The 12,619-nt window shown below is 39.9% G+C and overlaps 1 protein-coding gene across 2 annotated transcripts in view; it reads left to right on the forward strand.

Moving 5' to 3' along the window:
* Positions 1 to 1,258: 1,258 nt before the first annotated feature.
* cdc42 (cell division cycle 42) overlaps positions 1,259 to 12,619 on the forward strand; it is a 44,604-nt gene continuing 33,243 nt past the window's right edge. For both annotated transcript variants that reach the window (XM_029694162.1, XM_029694163.1), the window contains exon 1: positions 1,259 to 1,333. The gene's annotated coding sequence lies outside the window, so the exon portion shown is untranslated. The remainder of the gene's footprint in view (positions 1,334 to 12,619) is intronic.

Raw genomic sequence — 12,619 nt, forward strand, 5'->3', positions numbered from 1 at the left:
AGGGCTTCCATCGTTTTAATGTAGTCAACTCTTCCAACTTCATTGGCTGATCCCTCCTGGTGACCATGTTGGAGTCTTGTCCAACCGGGTCATCAGGAGGGATCAGCCTATCTTGAAGAAGAAAATTGACTACTTGAAAATGGAGATAGCCTCAATGTCACAGACACTACAATGGTACAGCTGTCACAGACACTACAATGGTACAGATATAAAGATGAGTCCTCTATCTAACTATGAACAACACAGCGGCCTACTTCCGCTGTGTGACCGGAAAATTGCATTTCCACCAATTTCTGGACTTATTTTATTGTACTTTTATTATGAAGGCACCTTTTGTCATAAAACATTTTAATAGCCAAATCAAACAGCATATGGAGATAAAATATAGATAAAAAATTATGTTATTTTTTTTATTTCTCTCTCTGTCTCTCTATCTCTTTCTGGCAGTCTCTCTCTCTAGCTCTCGCTCGGTGTTTTGAGTGTTGGCTGAGTAATAGACCTCTGTCAATCAGCAAGCAGTATCAGAAGAACTATCAAGAGAGACACTGTAAACATCAACAGTATAACTTTACACAATAGTTTATGTTGCAGTCATTGTGTCCCAGATTGTAGAAGTGTTGGTTGGATATTGGTCAGGTAACCGGTTTGAGGACATAGTCCTGAGAGGGGAGACAGTGTTGGAATGCGTTTTGCATCTTATTCAAGGAACTCAGTCAGAGCTAAGTGTTTTATGTAGCTGACACACAACCATTTTCTATAGGATCTTTTGGTTACAATTCCGTGCTTATCTGTCCATATGGCAGACACTGATTAAATGGTCAATAGATTTTTTGATGACACTTCACAGCAAAGACACAATCAGTTTTCAAACCACTATATAGATTATCTTTGACATAGTACTCTGCCATCTAACGGTATGCTATTGTATTGCAGCCCTTTGAGTAGTGGAGTAGTGGAGTAAAAATAATAATGATATTGTGTGAATGCAATATTACTGTAAAAACAGCTGTCCGTATTCTCCCAATCACTATAGCAGGTGATTGCGAAAAGAGGGAAAAGTCAGGTTTTCTCATAAAAAAAAGAATGTGCATTACCACAGAGTAAGATAATTCGAGTATTGTACTGCACTATTCTTACTAGGAATTATATATTCATGTTCACTGTTACTTAAATGTAAATAATTTGGAGTCAATCAATCAATTTTGTTATAAGTGATTTTTTATTAACATGTCACGCATTACGTTCAACGCACGTGCCCCTGCACTTTTGACTAGAAAGCCCCTAGCGTGAACCTGCCAACGCCCGCCGCAGAGACACAAATAAAGAGGATACGGTACGGAAAATGACTATTTTTACAAATTCTTTCTTCCCGCTAGTTACTATCGGTGTTATAACTAACATGTCACTATCAACGTATGTATCTGGTTGTTTACTTCATTTGAGATAAAATGTTTGAGTTTGTCATCTCATTCAACAACAGCATCCGCTTGGTAGCCAATCTAACGTCTTTTACTACGGTAGCTACTGCAAACTAGCGAAAGGAAGCTGCTAGCCAAACTATCTAGCTAAATCAACGCTAATCAGACTTTTTCAATTAAATGATAGCTAACGTACTTTACTTAAAGTAATCGATCTGACAGGGTTTGTATGAAAACAATTAAATAACGTTAATCTGTGTTTCTTCATCGTTGATTGACACTGTTACTACTAGCTGTTAGCTAGCCAGGTTGCTAGCTAGCTAGAATGGCGATGGTCGCTCACTGCTTAAAACCGCCTGGGAGGGTAGCTAACGTTACTGCTAGGAGGAAGCCAGGAGGAATGCTTGAACGATGCTAGCCAGCACATAGAATGGTCCATTATTTCACGACAACGTAGCGTGTAATGTTACCTAGTTAGGTGTGTTATTATTTTGATTGTTGACCATTTCTCTACCAATGTTTTAGAATTGTCAGACAGATAGATTAGGCCATCGAATAGTAGCTACGAGCCATCTTTAATTAGCTAGCTGGTTAGCTCATGGTTAGTTAATAAATGGATAGCGGTACATCGGGTATATGGTTGTGTAGAGCTGATTTTCCCCCTTCCACAGTGCCATTCAGTCAGTGCTGATAGAAAAGCAATTCAACCAAACTGACTTTGTGGTATATTGATTTCATTTGTTTGGTGTACTGTACTTATTGACAGACTAACGTTACACTCAGAAAAAGGCATAGACTTTTGAAGTATGGTTATGTGGGTTGGCCAGCAGTACGTGAGTCAGTGTGTTTTCTACATAGGCTGTAGGAAGGAAACAGGGAGGCTGTGAAAGATCACTAAAGCCTTTCAGAGTGAGTAAAACTGGTGTAATACCAGACACCGCCTTGCAGATCGAGCTGCTTTTGGTAGTCTATACTGCACAGCATTGTACTGTAAACCCAGACAGGAAAGTCCCTGAAAGTCATTGCATAGCTGCATTGTGTGTGTCCCTACCCCTTCTGTAAAAGTGTCCTAGTTATGAGAACACCTGCATCTGCAAAGGGGTGGGATGGTGAATCTTCTTTTGACATTCTTGGAATATCTGGGCATCAGCTAGCATTAGTTCAACATTAGACACCTGTGTGTGTTTGGAGATGGAGACAACACTTTACTGTTGTGATAATGATTGCATCAGCCTTAATCCACTCATTTGTGTTTGTAGGCCAGCCAGCGCTCTGAAACAAGGCCAACCAGGGCAGTGAAAGTAGCTGACTGACAGAGCGGTGTAATCTGAGTCCACATTAGAGGTCGACCGATTATGATTTTTCAACGCCGATACCGATTATTGGAGGGCCAAAAAAAAGCCGATAGCGATTTTTCTCTCCCCCCATTATTTGTAATAATGACAATTACAACAATACTGAATGAACACTTATTTTAACTTAATATAATACATCAATAAAATCAATTAAGTCTCAAATAAATAATGAAACATGTTCAATTTGGTTTAAATAATGCAAAAACAAAGTGTTGGAGAAGAAAGTAAAAGTGCAATATGTGCCATGTAAGAAAGCTAACGTTTAACCTGTCTGGGAACCTGGGACGTTTGCGTCCCACCCTAGTCAACAGCCAGTGGAATCGCGTCGCGTGAAATACAAATACCTCATAAATGCTATAACTTCAATTTCTCAAACATATGACTATTTTACACCATTTTATAGATGCACCTCTCCTGAATCGAACCACGTTGTCCGATTTCAAAAAGGCTTTACAACAAAAGCAAAACATTAGATTATGTTATGAGAGTACCCTCCCAAAATTAATCACACTGACATTTTCAAAGCAACTAGCATGCATCACAAATACCCAAAACACAGCTAATGCACCTTTGACAATCTTCATCAGATGACACTCCTAGGACATCATGTTACACAATACATGCATTTTTTGTTCGATAAAGTTCATATTTATATATAAAAACAGCATTTTACATCGGCGTGTGACGTTAAGAAAATATTTTCCCTCAAATGCTTCCGGTGAATTAGCGCTACAATTTACTAAATTACTATTCGAAAACATTGTTAACATTTAATATTGTCATTCAAAGAATTATAGATTAACATCTTGTGAATGCAACCGCATTGCCAGATTTAAAAGTAACTTTACTGGGAAATCACACTTTGCAATAAACGAGGTGCTATGCTCAGAAAAATAGTCTAGGCGATACAGGTTAGCGCCATCTTGGAACCATCTAAAATCAAATATACTATTGTAAATATTCCCTTACCTTTGATTATCTTCATCAGAAGGCACTTCCAGGGATCCCAGGTCCACAACAAATGTAGTTTTGTTCGATAAATTATTAACTTATGTCCCAATAGCTCCTTCTTGTTAGCACGTTCCGAAGGCTACTCATAATGTACGAGGCGCGCGGGACTTGTCGTCACGAATGTGCAAAAAATATATTTACGTTCGTTCAAACATGTCAAATGTTGTATAACATAAATCTTTAGGGCCTTTTTCAATCAGAGCTTCAATAATATTCAAGGCGGACGATTGCATTGTCTTACTAAACGTTTCGGAACGAAAGGGTACCAACTTTCCAGGCCTCTCGTTCGGTCAGTTTTTCCCGGAGAAGACTCAAACCACTTTGTAAAGACTGTTAACATCTAGTGGAAGCCTTAGGAAGTGCTAAATGAATCCTAACTCACGGTGTGTTTCATAGGCAAAGTGTTGAAGGTGATAACACAAATCAGATTTCCACTTCCTGCATGGAATCTTCTCAGGTTTTTGCCTGCCATATGAGTTCTGTTATACTCACAGACACCATTCAAACAGTTTTAGAAACTTTAGTGTTTTCTATCCAAATCTACTAATTATATGCATATTCTAGTTACTGGGCAGGAGTAGTAACCAGATTAAATCGGGTACGTTTTTTATCCGGCCGTGCAAATACTGCCCCCTAGCCCAACAGGACTAGAACATGAGAACACATGAAAGCTGGTGGTTCATTTTAACATGAGTCTTCATTATTCCCAGGTAAGAAGTTTTAGGTTGTAGTTATTATAGGACTATTTCTCTCTATACGATTTGTATTTCATATACATTTGACTATTGGATGTTCTTACAGGCACTTTAGTATTGCCAGTGTAACAGTATAGCTTCCGTCCCTCTCCTCGCTCCTACCTGGGCTTGAACCAGGAACACATCGACCACAGCCACCCTCGAAGCAGCGTTACCCATGCAGAGCAAGGGGAACTACTCCTCCAAGTCTCAGAGCGAGTGACGTTTGAAACGCTATTAGCGCGCACCCTGCTAACTAGCTAGCCATTTCACATCGGTTACACCAGCCTAATCTTGGGAGTTGATAGGCTTGAAGTCAAAAACAGCGCAATGAAGAGCTGCTGGCAAAACGCACGAAAGTGCTGTTTGAATGAATGCTTACAAGCCTGCTGGTGCCTACCACCGCTCAGTCAGACTGCTCTATCAAATATCAAATCATAGACTAATAAACACACAGAAATACGAACCTTAGGTCATTAATATGGTCGAATCCGGAAACTCATCTCGATAACAAAACGTTTATTCTTTCAGTGAAATACGGAACCGTTCTGTATTTTATCTAACGGGTGGCATCCCTAAGTCTAAATATTCCTGTTACATTGCACAACCTTCAATGTTATGTCATAATTACGTAAAATTCTGGCAAATTAGTTCGCAACGAGCCAGGCGGCCCAAACTGCTGCATATACCCTGACTCTGTTGCAAGAGGTGACACATTTTCCCTAGTTAAAATAAATTAATGTTAGCAGGCAATATTAACTAAATATGCAGGTTTAAAAATATATACTTGTGTATTGATTTTAAGAAAGACATTGATGGTTATGATTAGGTACACGTTGGAGTAACGACAGTCCTTTTTCATGAATGCGCACCGCATCGATTATATGCAACGCAGGACAAGCTCGATAAACTAGTAATATCATCAACCATGTGTAGTTAACTAGTGATTATGATTGATTGTTTTTTATAAGAGAAGTTTAATGCTAGCTAGCAACTTACCTTGGCTTCTTACTGCATTCACGTAACAGGCAGGCTCCTCGTGGAGTGCAATGTAAAGCAGGTGGTTAGAGCGTTGGACTTGTTAACCGTAAGGTTGCAAGATTGAATCCCTGAGTTGGCGAGGTAAAAATCTGTCGTTCTGCCCCTGAACAAGGCAGTTAACCCACCATTCCTAGGCCGTCATTGAAAATAAGAATGTGTTCTTAACTTCTTGGGGCTATGTGGGACGTTAGCGTGCCACCCGTGGCGCACCCTATCAACAGCAGGTGCATTTCAAGAGCGGCAAATTTGAAACCAAATAAATGTCAAAATTCAAATTTCTCAAACATACAACTAACTTACACCCTTTGAAAGATAAACATCTCCTTAATCTAACCACGTTGTCCGATTTCAAAAAGGTTTCACGGCGAAAGCATAAAGTTAGGTTATGTTAGGAGAGTACATTGACAATAGCTGTGTAATGTATTGTCGATTCAAAGACAGGCGTCACCAAAACCATAAAATCAGCTGAAATTATGCACTAACCTTTTACAATCTCCATCAGATGACACTCCTAGGACATTGTTAGATAATGCATGCATTTTTAGTTCTATCAAGTTCATATTTATATCCAAAAACAGCGTTTTACTATGGCGTTGATGTTCAGGAAATCGTTTCCCTCCAATAACCGGCAGTCAAGTCATGACAACAAAATAATTAATATTAGAAAACATTGGTAAAATATTATATTGTCATTCAAAGAATTATAGATTTACATCTCTTGAACGCAATCGACTTGCCAGATTTAAAAATAACCTTACTGGGAAATCACACTTTGCAATAATCTGAGCACTGCGCCCAGAAAAATGCGCTTTGCGATACAGACTAACCGCCATGTTGGAGAGATCTAAAATCGAAAATACTATGTAAATAATCCATTACCTTTTGATTGTCTTCATCAGATGTCACTTCCAGGAATCCCAGGTCCATAACGAATGTAGTTTTGTTCAAAAAAGCTCATCATTTATGTCCAAAAAGCTCCGTGTTGTTAGCACATGATCTAAGCCAGCCGGACTTCACTTCACGAACGGAAAAAATATATTTACGTTCGTTCAAACATGTCAAACGTTGTATCGCATAAATCATTAGTGCCTTTTTTAACCAGAACATGAATAAAATTCAAGGCGGACGATTGCGTTCTCTTTTAAACTGTATTGGAACGAGAGTACCCAACATGAACTCGCACGCCAGGTGTCTAATGGGCCATCACCGTTCCATGGCTCTTGTTCGGTCAGATCTCACAGTATAAGACTCAAAACACTTTGTAAAGGCTGGTGACATCTAGTGGAAGCAATAGGAAGTGCCAAAACATTCCTCAGCCCCTTTGTTTTTCAATGGCATAGGCTTAAAGTCAATTCAACACATCAGGTATCCACTTCCTGTCAGAATCTGTCTCAGGGTTTTGCCTGCCAAATGAGTTCTGTTATACTCAGACACCATTCAAACAGTTTTAGAAACTTTAGGGTGTTTTCTATCCATATATAATAAGTATATGCATATTCTAGTTACTGGGTAGGATTAGTAACCAGATTAAATCGGGTACATTTTTTTATCCAGCCGTGAAAATACTGCCCCCTATACCCTAACAGGTTAACTGACTTGCCTAGTTAAATGAAGGTGTAAAAAAAAAAATGGTGTCCAAAAATACCGATTACTGATTGTTATGAAAACTTGAAATCGGCCCTAATTAATTAGCCATTCCAATTAATCGGTCGACCTCTAGTCCACATAGGCGATACGTCCACATTGCTAGGTATTGGTTGGCAACTATTGAAGTTGTTTCCTTTTAACAGGCCAGAGGCCTACAGAAAATGACATTTTGGAGAGGTGTGTGTAACATATATGGTGTGACCAGCTCTATCGGGATGTGATTCCATGTTCTCATGGGCCTACATGCAACAACGGTGGTGGCTGTTTAATTGAAAACCATTAGATCTGGGTTTGTCATGATGCTATTGGGAAGCATCATATTGCAGTAGGCATTAACCGTGTTGAGTCACACATAGTGAGAAGTTGAGACACCATTTTAGACCCAGCAAGCTGTTGGTTGAACATGCTCATTACTCTAGCAGTGGGTAGCAGTAGGCTTGGAGGGGCTGAATGTGGCAACTTTTGGAACACTGTTCTTGTCAGGCAGATGACCTAAACAGTGCTCTCTATCACGCTTTAACTTTGTCTCAGCATCACCCCAGCCAGTGTCCAGCTGCTTGGAGCCAGTGTAGGAGGAAAACACCCTGATCAGGCTGGTGTGTGTGTTGGAACAGAGGGAGGGTCAGCCCCTCATCCTCAGGTTGTTGGAGTGTGGAAGGAAGATGTCCATCTGTGCATTAGTTTATGTTCACTCCCTCTCCCGTTCACCCTCTTGCTCACTTTGCAATATGACACTGTCTTGCTTTCTCTCACTCCCCCTCGCTCTCTTTCTCCCTTACACTCGTCGCTCATCCTCTTGTCCTCATTGCTACAGAGCTCTGCGGAGGCTCCACACATACCCATCCAGTGTCCCTCTGCCCCCTTTGCCAGCCCCCCACTCCCTTGCCTGGATAAGCTGTGGCCTAACCTCTGTTGAATAGGGCTGCAATGAGGGTTTCTGGAACTCGTGGTGATATGAAATATATGCGATATTACTGTGCAACGTAGACATTCTATTTTTATTACCGAGATTGCATGTAGAGTCTAACAGATCACGTGACTTGTCTGTTACAGACCGCAATGCTGTATGGAATAATTTGTTTGTTTAACCCCCTAACTCTGGTATGTACACCGTCTTGTACCCTTGATGATATTTTCCTCATATCAGTTTTTGTAGTCCTTTCCAGTCATAGCCCCTGTCATCCCTTATACAGGTTGAAAATAGCAGATTTTGTCATTGATAAGTGCCTAAATTGGAACGTAGTGGCTGTACAGTAACATGCTATACATGTCAGAGCTCAGGTTCTCCGCTTCACAGCGCTTTAGGTTTTGACTGACTGCCGTTCTGAACTTGGGCACCGCGTGTGGCAAGATGACAACGCCCCCCATCCCTCCCGCTAATTGGGCTGCTTTTGCACATTTTTTGTTGTCTCGGTGAGGGAAATGCTGTAAATTGAGAGGAGTCTGTGTTCTGAAAGATGAGATGTTGAGGATTATAAATACTGCTTTGATGTCATACAAGCTAACCACACACCTATGAGTCAAAATGTGTATTTCACATTTCCATATTTGAAAAGTCATCTAATTTAGTGTCAAAGTTTATTATCGTTTAGTTTGTTCCACAGTTACAAGGAAGACGTGTTATACCCTGGTTTGTCCTAAACAGAATTAACCTGTTTGTCGTATTGTGAAGAAAAATTGCCAAGGAACGCACACTTGAATGCACTCATCACTCTATTCTATGTGCACCAAAATCTGTTTGTCTGAAGTGCCTTTTTGTAAGCCCAACAGTGGAAGATTGTATTTTATAACTTAGTTGGCCATGTTGGCAGTAGAATAAGCTTTAAATTATGCCCGCCTGACCCAGATTGCGATTTATAATGGAATGTTTTTGTGTAGTGTAAACATCAGTAATTGTGTTATGGTGGGGATGCAGGGCTGTGTTCCAAACACAAAACGACAAGTGTGCTTGCTTCAGTTCCTCAATGGCAAAGCTAGGAAAGCTATTAAAAAACAAACCTTTTTAATCGTTTAGTCGCTAAAAATACATTTGACCGGTCATGCTTATCGGTCTAAAGGTTCATTTGCATAATTTAGTGGAATTAAATTGTTGTGTGGGTATTTTCATTAGTCATCTCATTTATCACACGTGCACAGCATACAGAGCCTTGTTTGTGGAGCAGAATAGCTATCACCTGTCAGACCGAGCGAGAGCACCTCCTCAAAAAGCTGGTACTGGAGTGAAATGTGTGTTTCTAAGCCCAGTCATTGCGCAACAAATAATTCTAAATTCAATTCTGTGTTAACTGTTTTGATTTCTCTCCTGTTCTATTGGTTTTCATATCAACTTTCTTTCCTTGTCCAGAAGCCGAAGGCACACTCTTAGTCATTATTATCGTCCTAGTTATTGCTATTAGATTCCACCTCTTTCTAAGTTTTCTAACAGATTTATATCTCACATATGGAATCACTAACATTAGGTGCAGTGTTTAGAGCAGTACTTTCCTGCTAATTGTGTTTTGGCAAATATTTGAAAATGTGGTTTTATTAGCTGCTTCATTACCAGAGCTGCATGTTCAATAAGACTATAGCCTTTTGACTGTAAGATGATGTTTCCATTAAGGTTTTAATAAAGTATCTGTTTGTATGGATGCATAGTAAATTCTGTTGGTCATGTAATCTTACTGTATAGAATGTTTTACCATTTGTTGACCCGTTAATGAGGGTTTCTTTGTCGGCAGCAAAATGGACCGAAATGTCCATTCCTACACCTTATAGTTGATGGCGCTTTCCTTGAGACATAAAAAACACATTGATATTGCTTATTGACTGCAATTTGGAGAGGTGTGTGGTCACTTGGAGACACCAGTTAGACCTCTCACGCAAACCCCTGTAATAGTTCTTATCTTGCACCTAGTCCAACATTTCTGTGAATATTGTTATGTTACTGAATGTATATTCAGATTTTGTTATTGACAAGTCCTGTGAAAAGTAAAACAAACAAGTGTAATGTTTGGATTCAGTCTTGTGAGGTGAACTCTTGTCTCTCTGAGGTGAACTCTCTCCTCACCTTTGGTCTGATTTTCCCATCTTCTCCAAAGTGTTCTCTTTCAATTGCTACCATGGTCATTTAATTTAACTTTTTATAGTTCTGGTAGGGCCAAATTGTAATGTTTCTATTTACACTGAACAAAACTATGCAACATGTCAAAAGTTGGCTTCATGAGCTGAAATAAAATACTCCAAAAACGTATTCCTCTCAAATTGTGTGCACAAATTTGTTTACGTCCCTGTTAGTGAGCATTTCTCCTTTGCCAAGATAATCCATCCACCTGACAGGTGTGGCATATCATTACACAGGTGCACCTTGTGCAGGGGACAATAAAAGGCAACTCGAAAATGTGCAGTTTTGTCACACAACACAATAGATGTCTCAAGTTGAGGGAGTGTGCAATTGGCATGCCGACTGCAGGAATGTCCACCAGAGCAGTTACCAGAAAATGTAATGGTCAAATCTCTACCATAAGCTGCCACCAATGTCTTTTTAGGTAATTTGGCAGTACGTCCTACCGGCCTCGCAACCACAGACCACGTGTATGGAGTCATGAGGGCGAGCGGTTTGCTGATGTCAACTGTGTCAATAGATTGCCCCATGGTGGCGGGGCATGGGCAGGCATAAGCTATCAAATTTTATGTCACATAAACATGTTTAGCAGATTGTTATTGCGGGTGTAGCAAAATGCTTGTTTCTAGCTCCAACAGTGCAGTAATATCTAACAATTCACAACAATACACAACCTAAAAGTAAAAAAATTGAATGAATGAATCTATAAATATTAGGATGAGAAATATCGGCGTTGCATATACTAAAATACAGTCGAATAGAGTACAGTATATACGTCTGAGTAAAGCAAAATGATGTAAACATTATTAGTGGCCAGTGATATCAAGTCTATGTACAGTTGAAGTCAGAAGTTTACATACACCATAGCCAAATACATTTAAACTCAGTTTTTCACAATTCCTGACATTTAATCCTAGTAAAATTCCCTGTCTTAGGTCAGTTAGGATCACCACTTCATTTTAAGAATGTGAAATGTCAGATTAATAGTAGTGATTTTATTTCAGCTTTTGTTTATTTCATCACATTTCCAGTGGGTCAGAAGTTTACATACACTCAATTAGTATTTGGTGCGTTGCCTTTAAATTGTTTAACTTGGGTCAAATGTTTCGGGTAGCCTTCCACACGCTTCCCACAAAAGGTGGGTGAATTTTGGCCCATTCCTCCTGACAGAGCTGGTGTAACTGAGTCAGGTTTGTAGGCCTCCTTGCCTGCACTTTTTTTCAGTTCTGCCCACAAATATTCTATAGGATTGAGGTCAGGGCTTTGTGATGGCCACTCCAATACCTTGACGTTGTTGTCCTCATGCCATTTTGCCACAACTTTGGAAGTATGCTTGGGGTCATTGTCCATAAGGAAGACCCATTTGCGACCAAGCTTTAACTTCCTGACTGATGTCTTGAGCTGTTGCTTCAATATCTCATATCTCACATAATTTCCCATCCTCATGATGCCATCTATTTTGTAAAGTGTACCAGTCCCTCCTGCAGCAAAGCACCCCCACAACATGATGCTGCCACCCCCGTGCTTCACGGTTGGGATGGTGTTCTTCGGCTTGCAAGCTTCCCCCTTTTTCCTCCAAACATAATGATGGTCATTATGGCCAAACAGTTCTATTTTTGTTTCTTCAGACCAGAGGACATTTCTCCAAAAAGTATGATCTTTGTCCCCATGTGCAGTTGCAAACCGTAGTCTGGCTTTTTGTTTTATGGCGGTTTTGGAGCAGTGGCTTCTTCCTTGCCGAGTGGCCTCTCAGGTTATGTCGATATAGGACTATGTGGATATAGATACTTTTGGACCTGTTTTCTCCAGCATCTTCACAAGGCCCCTTGCTGCTGTTCTGGGATTGATCTGCACTTTTCACACCAAAGTACGTTCATCTCTAGGAGACAACTTGTCTCCTTCCTGAGCGGTATGGCGGCTGTGTGGTCCCATGGTGTTTATACTTGCGTACTATTGTTTGTACAGATGAACGTGGTACCTTCAGGCATTTGAAAATGGCTCCCAAGGATGAACCAGACTTGTGGAGGTCTACAATTTTTTTTCCTGAGGTGTTAACTGATTTCTTGATTTTTTTCCCCCCCCCATGATTTCAAGCAAAGATGAGCTGAGTTTGAAGGTATGCCTTGAAATTAGAGGTCGACCAATTATGATTTTTCAACGCCAATACAGATTATTGGAGGACCAAAAAAGCCGATACCAATTAATCGGCCAAATTTTGTAATTTTTTTTACCGTTTTATTTATTTGTAATAATGACAATTACAACAATACTGAATGAACACTTATTTTAACTTAATATAATACATCAATA

Source organism: Salmo trutta, chromosome 16, assembly GCF_901001165.1.
Source record: "Salmo trutta chromosome 16, fSalTru1.1, whole genome shotgun sequence".
Lineage (NCBI taxonomy): Eukaryota > Metazoa > Chordata > Actinopteri > Salmoniformes > Salmonidae > Salmo > Salmo trutta.